Raw genomic sequence first — 13,279 nt, 5'->3', positions numbered from 1 at the left:
AAGATTTTATGGCTAACGTGGAGTAATATGGTTTCAGTGCAAATATCATGATATTATCTACTACCGCCAAACCCAGTTACCTGATAAAGTTGTGGGTCCTCAACAAAGAAAAATTAAAAGTTACTGTCTAACGAGGAAAGAAAAAACCGATGAATGAAATTTATTGCCTTAATACACATTTAACTTGAATTGGTGGTGAAAATGAAACCCGATCAGAGAGATAGAGAGAGAGACAGAGAAAGAGAGAGAGAGGAGAATGGGGTATTTATACTCATTTGTCATAGCATTACACTTCATAGACATAACTAGGGACTATCCGTGTATCGACCTTTATTGTCTTAGGCCTTTAAATTATACTACAATATTATCGACATCAATCCACGTTTACTCCGCTTCAAATCTATGTTTACTGCCCTCTTTGTGTAGGGAAATGTGTTTAACAGTAAGCGGGTCGTCCTGTTGTGTGTGATAAGATAATGCTTCGTGCAAAAGTAAAATGTTTATGATGAAACTCTCTCTCTCTCTTCTCTCTCTCTCTCTCTCTCTCTCTTCTCTCTCTTCTCATCTCTATCCTTGTGTGTCATTGCCAGTCTCTCTGAACTTTTAGCTTGGCTTCTCAGTATCGAGGCACGTAATGCGCATTTGTAGTTAGAGGAATCCTGCTTCAGGTTTTTAAATATATTATTTCGTTTTGCAAAGAAGTAAATTTCCTTCAAGATAAACTTCCTGTCTCTTGTGTTTTCTTTATCCTTTTTTTATTTTCATCATATTATATATAATATATATATAATAATATATATATATATAATATTAGTATATAAAATAATCTATATATATAAATATTAAAATATATAATATATATACACACATATATATATATATATATATATATATATTTATATATATAATATATAATTATATATATATATACTATATATATCTGTCCTTATATCTTACTTCTATTTTTAGATATTATAGACGTTATTATACCAGAATATTGAATTGGATAAATTAATGCATTCAATGAATAATAAGACTGATGAAACGGAAACAAAAGATGAAAAGCTGTAATCATGGAATAAGAAAACCAAAATAGTACCGATGATAGGCTACTAATATTAGAACGACAGAAACGAAAGCAATGATATGGAAGTTGTAAACTTAATTTCACAAAATGGAACCGCGTCGGTGTGTCCATGTAGGTAACAACAAAACATTATTTTGCGTAAGCGAGTCCATGGGTTAATTTAAGAGTGAAGTATGGAAAAAAAGTAGAGAGATGTTATAGGGAGCATCATTTAATTGCTCCTAAGGCAGTCTAGGGGTTATTTTGGTACAAGTATGGAAGAAAGTGAGATGATGTTATAGAACTCATTTATTACCCTGAGCGAGTCAAAGGCGTTAGTTAGTAAAGTATGGAAGAAAGTAGAGAAGATGCTTATAGGAAACATAGCTGAAATAATGCTCACTGAGTGGAAAGAAATCTTCCGTTTGTTATTGTTCATAGGTACCAATTTGTATTGTATTGATTCCAATCTAGTTCTGACCAAGAATCTCCCTTTAATATCCATATAAAATATAGTAATCGTTTCATGTTACCCAGAATTTCAATTTATTTTATTAAATTTTTTTACTTGCTTCTAACCAGTCTACGCCACGCATTATGCCGCATTTGAAATTGAGTTACAAGGTAAATGTTGGTATCAAGCAGCAACTTTCAACGACGTATGAGCATGCGATTTCGAAAAACCGGAAGCTGGTGGTTTTGCCATTGATGTTCGCAGAGATAAAATGTAGCTGTGCTTGTCAAAAGTCATTTTGCTTAATCAAAAAATAATGAGAAGATACGAAAAGCTTTTGAATGCACATCCAGGACAGTCTTTTTTTTAGAATACATTTTTTTCCTTAATTAAGGGAATTAACTCCATACACAAGATATCTTTAACTTTGACTTATTTTGCAGAAGTTTGTCTTCTGTTTCTTTTCATAGAAAGAGAGCTAACAGGGAGGCATGGAAGTAATCTCTCTCTCTCTCTATTCTATCTCTCTCTCTCTCTCTCTCTCTCTCTCTCCGTTTTTGCCTTGTGTTCATATTCTATTTCATAATACCAGTATTTATTTGAAAACTTCGTATTGTGAGAAATAGGAAAAGCCATCTTCCGTGTTCCCAGAGACCTCGGCGCACGTTGATGAACATTCTGGAATTGCTGCTCCGTTTTCGTGGCCCGGACTCCCCCCCCCCCTCCTCCCACAGTGTCCCTAACACCACTCCCCAATACTCCACAAGGGGAAACAAAAAAAACCCGGTGTTGTTTCCCTTGTATGCCGTGGAGGTGTTGGATGAAAGCATTGAAGCTGCTTTTGTTTAGATGGAACGTCTAAATTAAACCGTCGCTTACTCGCGTGGTCACCATTCACTCTCCTTCGTTGAATGGCGTTCAGAGAGACTTGTCCTCTTGTTAGTGTATCTGTGGCAATTATTTTGATACAGGAATCTTCATATATATATCGTAAGATTTGACACCAAAAACTAAAAAATTTATGAAACAGTTTGCTCTTTCTCCAAACGGTAAGTTACTTCGAATCCATTAAGAATCGTCCTTCAGTGGCGTGTCGATAGACCTTCGGCTGCCCCTTGGTGGGACCGCGAGTCCATTCCCAAGCATTCCACTTAAGGGTTAGAGATGTGTATTTCTGGTGAAAGAAGTTCGCTCTCCGACGTGGTTCGCAGAACGTAAAAGCGTTGGTCCCGTTGCTGAAATAACCACTGGTCATGCAACATAAACCACCATACAAACAGACAAACACATTAAGAATGTCACGTTCGTGAATATGTTTTAGGAACATGTTTCTTGACATCATTAGACGAACTTTTGCATTCAGAGCAATAGAGCGAGGAGGGACTCCGTCTTCATACTTCCATACTAGGAGACAACGTGAAAAGCGCTGGGAGGATTAAAGTTGGAAAACGGAGGACTCGGGAGATTTTGGTGATTGCAATGATTCGTGCATCACCGAGTCTAATTCTTTTTCTCCACACTTTATTACCTTACATTCCTCTCCATTTTCCTCCATGCTCAATCAATCCTTAAGACATAGTAGCCCCACAAACGCCAAGAATAATGAGGGTGATAAAGCACAAGTGAATTCTCTTGGATAATGGTCCACAATAGAATAGGGTTCAGCATCTTCCCTAGGTCACAGTGTCTCTAAGAAAAGATAGGGTTTTGAAATCGACGATAAATGAATGAGCGCAGGAACAAATAGAAATGGGAAAATTAAGATAACGGGAATATATTTTAACATATGTGAAACATTCTGTCAGAAAGAATGCCGATTATAACAGGACGTGTGCCCAAATGACCCTTATTCAAATGCATTAGTCATAAACTAGCTTTAAAGTGATATGATTTAATATGTAATTTAAGTATTTATTAGTTAGCCATTATGTTTATATCTTAAGCGGTTGTTCCTTCTTCCTTGTAGTTCATTAGTGAAGAAATAGTTCTTATTTGTTCCGTGTGGCAGCTAAAAAGGATATTACTTTACACCGGAGTTTACCCAGTTATAAGTGAAAAGTGAAAAAGAAACAAAGTATGCTGATCTTGAATATTAGGACATTTGAAATATCGTGTCTTGCCTTAAAAAATTGTGCCAATTTGTGTGGAATTATATGACCCCCCCGTTTTTGTTGTATAAAAGGGACTAGAATTTTTATATGTTTTGTGGTTATGTTTATATTCAGTTAACATTAACCATCCACATTTTTATGTGCAACGATTGAAATTGATATAAAACTCGATAAAAAAAATTATATGGAATTAAGCCACAGCCTGACTTTCGCTTCAGAATTGGACACACAGAAAGAAGAATTATATCTTAAAGGGTTTAATGCCAGAGCAGTAATCCCTTTAACATATGAAAAGTGGAAATGATGATCATGACCGTTCTATTATGTTTCTTCATTAATTTCGCTTTATTTCATTAAAATCTGGACAACGATGAAAAGAACCGTTCTCTAATTTCTAATAGTTTGTATTATGATTATGCCTTTCATTTGGTCATTGTGAATTTAACATATTTATGGTAGTTTTGGTATTTCAGTATATTTCATTAATTTTGTCTATTGTAATATCAAAAAAAAATATGGGATTGCCCCAAAAAAACCGAACGAGTTGATGTGGAGTGTAGACATAATTTCACTATCATATGTAAAATAAACGCCGAGATATTTTCGATGTATGCTAGTCAATAACCGTTCAAAAAATAAATACTCGTCAAAAATGTAAACATTTTCCCATGCCTGTAACAGATAGAAAAACGAAGGAGTAGTATAAGCAAATTTGAAACACTTAATAAAAAAAGGTTTGTTTTATGCTAACAGTTAACGACCGGATATGAAAAACCTCTTGCTTTCTAACAATATCGTGATTTAAAATGTTCATTTAGTCGCTAGGAGTCGAATATACGCATATAAAAGTTGACAAAATTCCGTTTTTCGGAGAATGCATCAATTCCAGATGACAAGATATCTGGCTATGCTAAAGAGGATTTTATAATTGACCGTAAACGCCGATTTCTTCTTATAGTGAGGTTGGAGTGGAGAACTTACACGAAGCGACGTTTTACTTGATTAAAATTCTGTGCTCTGTTAAAAGTGAGAAGTTCTTGTACAAAGGAAGCCTGAATGTGTTTGCCCTTAGATTTTATGTTCTTTATGGCCATATGTTTGATACATCGACCATAATAACTTAATATTAATATATGATGTTCAGATGAGTGTGCTTGATATGTGTCGTGTATAGAGAAGTGATATTCGGTTTATCGTACACACACGCACACACGCGCGCGCGCACACACACACACACCACACACAAACACACATATAAGATATATATATATATTGCTATATAGCGAGAGAGAGAATATAGATATAGAGAGTAGAGGATAGAGATAAGATCTCTATATAGAGTATATAGAGAGAGAGAGAGTATATATGATAGATGATCGCGCGCGCTCGCCTCGCGCTCGCGCGCGCGCCGAGAGATAGAGATATAAGAATAGAGTAGAGAGCGAGATAGAGATATAGAGTTATAATATCTATCTAGATATATAAGTATCTAGGTATATTATTAATAATATTAATATAATATATAGAGCGAGTATAGATGTATATATAGAGATGTAGATAGCTGACGATATATAGAGATAGAGAGATAGATATAGTATAAGATATATGATAGATAGAGATATAAGCTGATATATATATCATATAATATATAGATATATAAGATAGGAGATATATATATTATATATAAGATAATATATATTATAGAGAGATATATATAGGGAGCATATGAGAGATAAGGGATATATATTATATCTAAGAATAGAGAGATATATAAGTATATGAAGATATATATATAAGTAATAGAGAGATATATAAGTATTATAATATAATAGAGATATTACGATATATATATATTTGTAGATATATATTCGATAGATATATCTGGGACGATATGAGCTAAGAGAGATAGGAGATAGAGAGAGACATATGGACGAGATAGAGAGATTAGAAGGATATATAGATATATATATATATAGAAGCTATATATAGAGAGGAGAGCGATCGAGATAGATGAGCGAGAGAGAGAGATAGAGATATATAAGATACAGATAGAGAGAACAAGCTAGATAATAGAGAGGATAAGATAGATGATAGATAGACTATCGATAGAGAGAGAGAATGTGTTTGTAAGAGAAGATATAGAGGAGAGAGGAGAGATAGATATAGGATATAGATAGATGAAGATATCTAGATAGAGATAGAGAGATATATATGATATAGTAGATCGAGAGAGCGATATCTAGAGATATATAGAGAGAGATAGATAGAGATAGATAGAGAGAGAGAGAGCTATATATAGTCGATAGAGATAGACTATAGAGATATATAGATAGATATAATATAAGATATATATATATATATTATCGCGATCGTATATATATCTATATAGATACTATATCATATAATATATATAGATATATATATATATAGATAGTATATATATATATATAGTAATATATAGATATGAGTAGATATATAGATATCGATATATATATATAGTAGATATATATATATATAGATAATATATAGATATATATATATTATATATATATAGAGAGATATACTATAGAGAATATATATATATATATAATATGATATATAATTATATAGATAGATATATATAGGAGATATAAGGTAAGATCGATAGAGACATATATTAATATAGTATACATATAGAGAAGATATATAGATAAAATATGAGAGAATAAAGTATACGAGATGATAGATAGATATAGATATATATATATGCGAGATCTAGATTATTATATATAATATTATATAGATATCTATAATTTATATATATAATATAATATTATATATATTCCTATATCATTATCTATATAGCTTATAACTATATATCGCATATATATACTCTATATATATAATTATATACTATTATAGAGATATATATATATGATATATATAATATATAGATAGACATATATAATATATATATATATATATATATATATATATAATATCTATATATATATATATATATATATATATAGATATATTATATATATATATATATATATATATATATATATATATATATATATATATATATGTATCCTTATATATATATATATCTATTATAAATGATCTATATATATTATATATAATCTATATATATATATATCTATATATATATCTATTTATATATTATATACGATATATTATATATATCTTATATATATATATCATATAAGATAATCTTATATTTCTAGATAATCTAATATATAATATAGATATATTTAATAAGATATATTATATAGATATATAATATTTATATATATATATATATACATATATATACCAATCTATAATATTTATATATAGATTATATAATACATATATTATATAGATAATTATATATCATAGATATATATATATATATAATTATAATTACATATAATATAATACAGATACTATATATAATATATATTCGTATATATATATATTATAGAGATATATATATAATATATATATAATATATATAGGATATTTATAGATATATATATATATAGAGATATATTAATTATAGATATATACATATATATATATAAGGAGAGACATATATATATATATATATATATATATATATATAGACATAATTATATATATATTATATTAGATATATATAAGATACATATTATATTTATATATATATTATATATACATATATTATATTATATAATATATCTAATATATATATACATCAGCGAATATATATACTATATCTTATATATATCTATAGATATATATATATTATATATTATAATATATATATTATATCTAGTATATATATATATATTACATATAAACAATATATATAATATATATATATCATATGTATATCTATATATATTCGATATATACCCTATATAGCAGATATATTATACATATATATAATATATACTTATATTATAAAATATAGATATATTAGAAGATATCTATATATATATATATAATATATATATATCTATATATATATATATATATATATATATATATATATATACAGATATATATATATATAATATATTATATATCTCTATATATATAATATATTATCTTATCTATATAAATATTTTATATACATATAGATATATATATTATTATACATTATATATACATATAGACATATATATAATATTATACATATATCTAATATATAATATATATATACCCAAAATATAGATATATCTTTATAATAATTATATATAATATATATATTATATATATATCTATATAATTTATATATTATATAATCTAACTATTGTATTTTATTATTGTATTAAATTTGTGTGTGTGTACGCGCGCGTTCGTGGGTGAGTGTGTCAATATATGAATTTAATTTTTATCATATTTGACAGTTAAATGCATCATGCATCAATACCTTTAAATGGACACTTATCGGTGTGAATTTAATAATACCTAAAGTTATTCCAAAGAAATTCGGTGGTCGTCATGTCCATGAGATTCACAGACTTTCCGAATGAGAATTTATTTATATTTGGTAAAGTTTTCTTTGGCAGAGTGCCAACACTAAGTGGCCGCAAAGAATTTAACCGGACATTTGTAAGACATTTGACTTCTGTTTCTTTTTCTCAGGTTGAATTTGCTCTAAGATGTGCGTCTTGATTACTTTGAAATATTTATTGGTTTCATTTATGTTTTTTATTTTTACATTCACTTAGTTTCCTCTTGTGGAGAATTTTAAGTCTTCTTTTTGTCTCTCTCTTTCAATGGGGGCGGCCGTTTCTTCTCTTAGTCCTACCTCAGGGATCTTTTAAATCCTGAAGTTCATCAGTAATCGTCTCGGATTCCTCGAAGTCTTCTCCTCCAAATTGAAATTAAATTCAAGGAATAAAAAGACTATTATTGTTTATTTTTGTTTTGTTTTGTTTTGTTTTGTTTTGTTTTAGGTTTACTCTCTCTCTCTCTCTCTCTCTCTCTCTCTCCTCTCCCTCTCTCTCTCTCTCTCTCTCTCTCTCCATCCTGATATCATAAAAAATAAAGTAATATATATATATATATATATATATATATATATATATATATATATATATATATATGTGTGTGTGTGTGTGTGTTTGTATATATATATATATATATATATATATCCTTATTTATTTATATTATATATAATATATAACCTTGTGTGTATCATCCCCTTATATTATATATATATATATATATATATATATATATATATATATATATATATATATATTAATATATATACACTGTGTGTATGCATACCATTATATTAATATATATATAATATATATATACTATATATAATATATATATATATATATATATATATATATATAAATATATACCTGTGTATGCATGCATACATGGTTCTATCTTATTCGGAAGTGAAAAAACAAAATTAGAACGATAAAGAAACGGCACACTTATTCCTGCACAAGCAAGAGTTTTGCCTGGCAAATTTGCTGTCAAACATTCTCCTGGATGCCACGGGCATTCGCCTCGGTAGTTGAGAGATTAGCTATGCGACTTAAGCACTACAAACAACCAGCTTACAAATGTCAAGATTTTAAAGAAGTTATTAAGATATTATAGTGGCTGGTTGTTTGCTGGGGAATTTATGATAACTGGGTAGAATCTGCCAGTTTTTCATGAATTATTGAGTGTGCACAAATATTTCTCAAATCGATTATATTGCATATATTGCTACTACTACTTTCTAAAAGGCCTTGTGATTTTTTTTTTTTTTAAAGCTGAGATGTTGACTGATCCTGAGGTAGGGTGGATGGTGGTCACCTGATTGAAGTGTTACTTTTCATTGAGCTCTGCTGAGAGAGAAAGCAGAAGAAAGAGAAGAAGCATCCCAGGTATGAAAGCAGTATCGACACAGGGACAAATAAGACCATTGTAAAGCTTTAGTTGCTGCCTTGTGTCGTCGTACATGAGTTGTTATTTTTTCCGTAGGAATGGATTATATAAAATGATAACCAACAAGTGAAACTACTCTTGTTTTTTGTTCGGGTAATTTCAGGAGCTTGACAAAGCTTATGAGGTCGAACTGGTAAAAAAATCACATTTATGTGAATCTACTCTTCAAAACCGTACAGATGAAAATAAAATCAGATATGTTGGTCCCTATATTAACTTCGTCAGTGGAACCGGATCGAGGATTAGTTTTTAGTCCACAATTTATTTTTATTGGTTCCTTTCGCTGTGATGTATGGCATTCTATGTATGCTCAAGGAACCATAACCGTAATGCCAGTAAGAACACTATGAAGTGAATGCGTTAAGACTTTGCCTTTTTACTTCCTAAAATTCACCATATCCGTAGCCAGAATTCGGGCCAAATTTTTCTCTCTCTCTCTCTCTCTCTGTCGCTCTCTCTCTCTCTCTCTCTCTCTCTCTCTCTCTCTCTCTCTCTCTCTCTCTCTCCGCATGTGACTTGTCATATACCACCTGAAGATACCACAACCCCAGCAATAACTTGAAAACGTTATTTTATACAACTTCATATTTTCCTCATAAATTGTTACTATAATAACGCATTCTGAACACGATGATGAAGTTCAACATGAGGCACGTTTTTTTTTTATTTTTTGTCTCATTAAATAATACCGTATTCCCAACTATGTGACAGTCAATTGTTCTAAATAACCTCTTCTTTTCTACGTTTTGATAAACCCACGCCGAGAACATAAGTGTTCATTTGGTGTTCTCCTTTCCATCAGCGAGAACACGATCCCGTTTTTATTATGTTATATGACTGAAGTTCAACTGTTAGAGTTGGATCAAACAAACAAATGTCATTCACGATATCGTCTGTAAGTCCGTCAATGTCCATTTGAATCACATTTAAATCACAAGGATCAGTCTTGGCGCTGCGTTTATTGGGATTCTCTCTCTCTCACTCCCCTGTCATACGAAAGCGCCAAAAAACGATTTGCAGATCAAGTTACTTCGCCCTGGGGGTGAATGACCACGCCTGCCGAATTAGGCCGGTAAACGAAGCGAGCACTCGTGTTTGTGCCCTGAGCTAATTTCATTGAAGTTATACACATCAGCTAGGTGAGGTGTGAGTCTGGGAGAGGGAAAGTAGTTAGGGTGTGATCGGCTTGCGAGGGAAAGTATTGGGGTGTGATCAGCTTGAGAGAAAACGTAATTGGGGGTTGTGATCGGCTTGAGAGGGCGAGTAATCGGGGTGCGATCGGCTTTTAGGAGCCTGTTATCATTTCGCACACCACTCCTTTTTTTCTTTGTGCATGATTTATTTTTTATATATCTGAAGCTACCGTTTCACAGTTTTTAATATAATTAAATTCTACAATGAATTCCACAATAATTTTGTGGGTTTTATTTTCCACAGACAGATGCTTAATAGAAGTGATAACAGTTAGAATTAAAAGAATTAATAGCCCAAATACTGGCTTGTCTTCGTCGAAAAAGCAGATATAATTTGTTTGTCACTAGCAGCGGTGTAAGACTGGAAGTATCACATGTTAGTTGTTTTATGCCTATGGCTAAGATTATTTGCTTTCATTGTAATTGTAAAATACCTTAAGAAACTTTTATTTGAAAAACATAAACTTTTGTTGTCAGAGCATTTGTTGCAATTTGTCTTGCCTTTCCAAGGCAATGAATTGCAACTCTGCACTCGAAGTCTTCCTCGAAGGTTGTTATTTATAAAGCTGGGTATCAACACTAGTCATTTCTTGCTCGTGGTTTTGGCCAGCATCCAGCCGATGCTCGCGAGCAAAAGTGTTTTTATCGTCACACTAGGAACTCGTGGTTTCGAGGAGCCGTAGGAAAAAGTAAACAAAACTGATCAGCTGATATCATCATGGCGCCCAGAAATTGTCGGACTGTTGCAAGATGCGCTGCAGTGGTTATTTCTCGGAAACTTACGTGAATGCAAGAGTAACAAAAAACGTTTGTGGGTTCAAGAGTGGCTCAGGAGAGTACGTCCTATCGGCAGCAGCCATCTTGTTTGTTTACACTATGCTGTGGCTCGCGGCTCGTGCTGGCTGCTTCCCGTCCTGCTGGGAAGCTAGAATCTCGAGCTAAAAGCTCCCGGTTTTTTCATTCTCGGTAGCAACGGCTCGCTGCTCGAGAAAAAAATGCCTAGTGTGAGGCCAGCTTTAATAAGGCGGACCACACAAATGCGGGAACAGACTCTCACGTCTATATGTCAAGTTGCTATTGCTATTGCGTATTTATTTCATTTCTGACCTTCAGTATTGAGTTGATGCATGATATTTCGGGAAGCCTGGCTTACCTACGTATGTATAAAACATCAGCGGACAAAGCAGTTAAGAATATCTTTGTATATATTGTCGTTAATTCTCTGGCTTGGCCTTACTTGGTGAATTGTAAAGTTCATTATTTATTTATTTTATTTATTTATTATTTATTTAGTTTATTCTACTTACTTACTTATTACTTACTTACTTACTTACTTTACTTTACTTACTTACTTACTTACTTACTTACTTACTTACTTACTTCTTACTTACTTACTTACTTACGTTATTACTTACTTACTTATAGTATGTTTATGTATGTAGTGTATGTATGGGTTTATTTATTTATTTATTTATTTATTTATTTATTTATTTATTTATTTTTGCATTGCCTTGAGATTTTCTTTATTATATTCATTCATCGAGCCGTCTTTGACAAGGGATAATAAATTTTTTTATTACCGCATGATTTATTTCAAAATATTTGAGAAATGAGAGGAACTGGTTCTCATTCCCAAAAATATTTGATAGGCCATAAAAAGTATATAATGTTGTTCATCTATGAAATCCTTCATGACGACACTCAGTGAAAAGATGTATTTATTTTATTCTGCGGCTCTTAATTTTTAGTGTCATAACTCACGTGTGATGGAAGCAAACAACAGGATTAAGTCAAGCTCATATGCTGTATTTCTAGGAAGACTTTTAACTTTTATTATGATAAATGTGAATGCAATATTTACAATTTACATTTTTACATGTAACGTCTCACTCTCTCCGTGCGTGTGGGTGTTTATTAGTGTATGCTTTTGTTTAAGGACAGGTAAACATTCATTTGTATAAGATCCTATTTATGCAAATGTATTCTGAAAATAGCACTTTTTCCTCAGTAGTACAATTCTTGTAAAGGAGTACGAGCATAGATAGCATCAGTTAATTACCTTTTAGAATCGCTTCTTCTGAGGGAATAACAGGATCTAAGGTAAAGGTCCATATTACGTAACTATAAACATAATCAAGTAATCGTTTTCTTAAATTAAAAATCTACATTTCTTCAGATTAATGTTATGCCTTTAAGAAAGTTCACTGTTATTCGGTGACTATATTTTGTTGTAGATCGTGAATATTTTTATGCATTATCTTTCATAGTCGCGGTATTTGCCCTGTTATGAGTATCTTTTCAAATGTTGTCTAAATACGTATTAATTTACAGTATATGTGTGTATAACGTATCAATGTTGTGCAATATATACAAATTTATTCATCATCTTTTTTTATTGTTAGATGTGTCGCTGTAACAGATTTGTGTATATGTGTACGCATTCTGGCTTTCTAGTTCCATCTTCTAATTATGCAGATGATGAGCATCGTACGAATAACACATAAGGTGCTGGCGTTGTTACCAA

This window comes from Macrobrachium nipponense, chromosome 8 (assembly GCF_015104395.2).
Source record: "Macrobrachium nipponense isolate FS-2020 chromosome 8, ASM1510439v2, whole genome shotgun sequence".
Taxonomy (NCBI): domain Eukaryota; kingdom Metazoa; phylum Arthropoda; class Malacostraca; order Decapoda; family Palaemonidae; genus Macrobrachium; species Macrobrachium nipponense.
Note: the sequence above shows the minus strand (reverse complement) of the source record.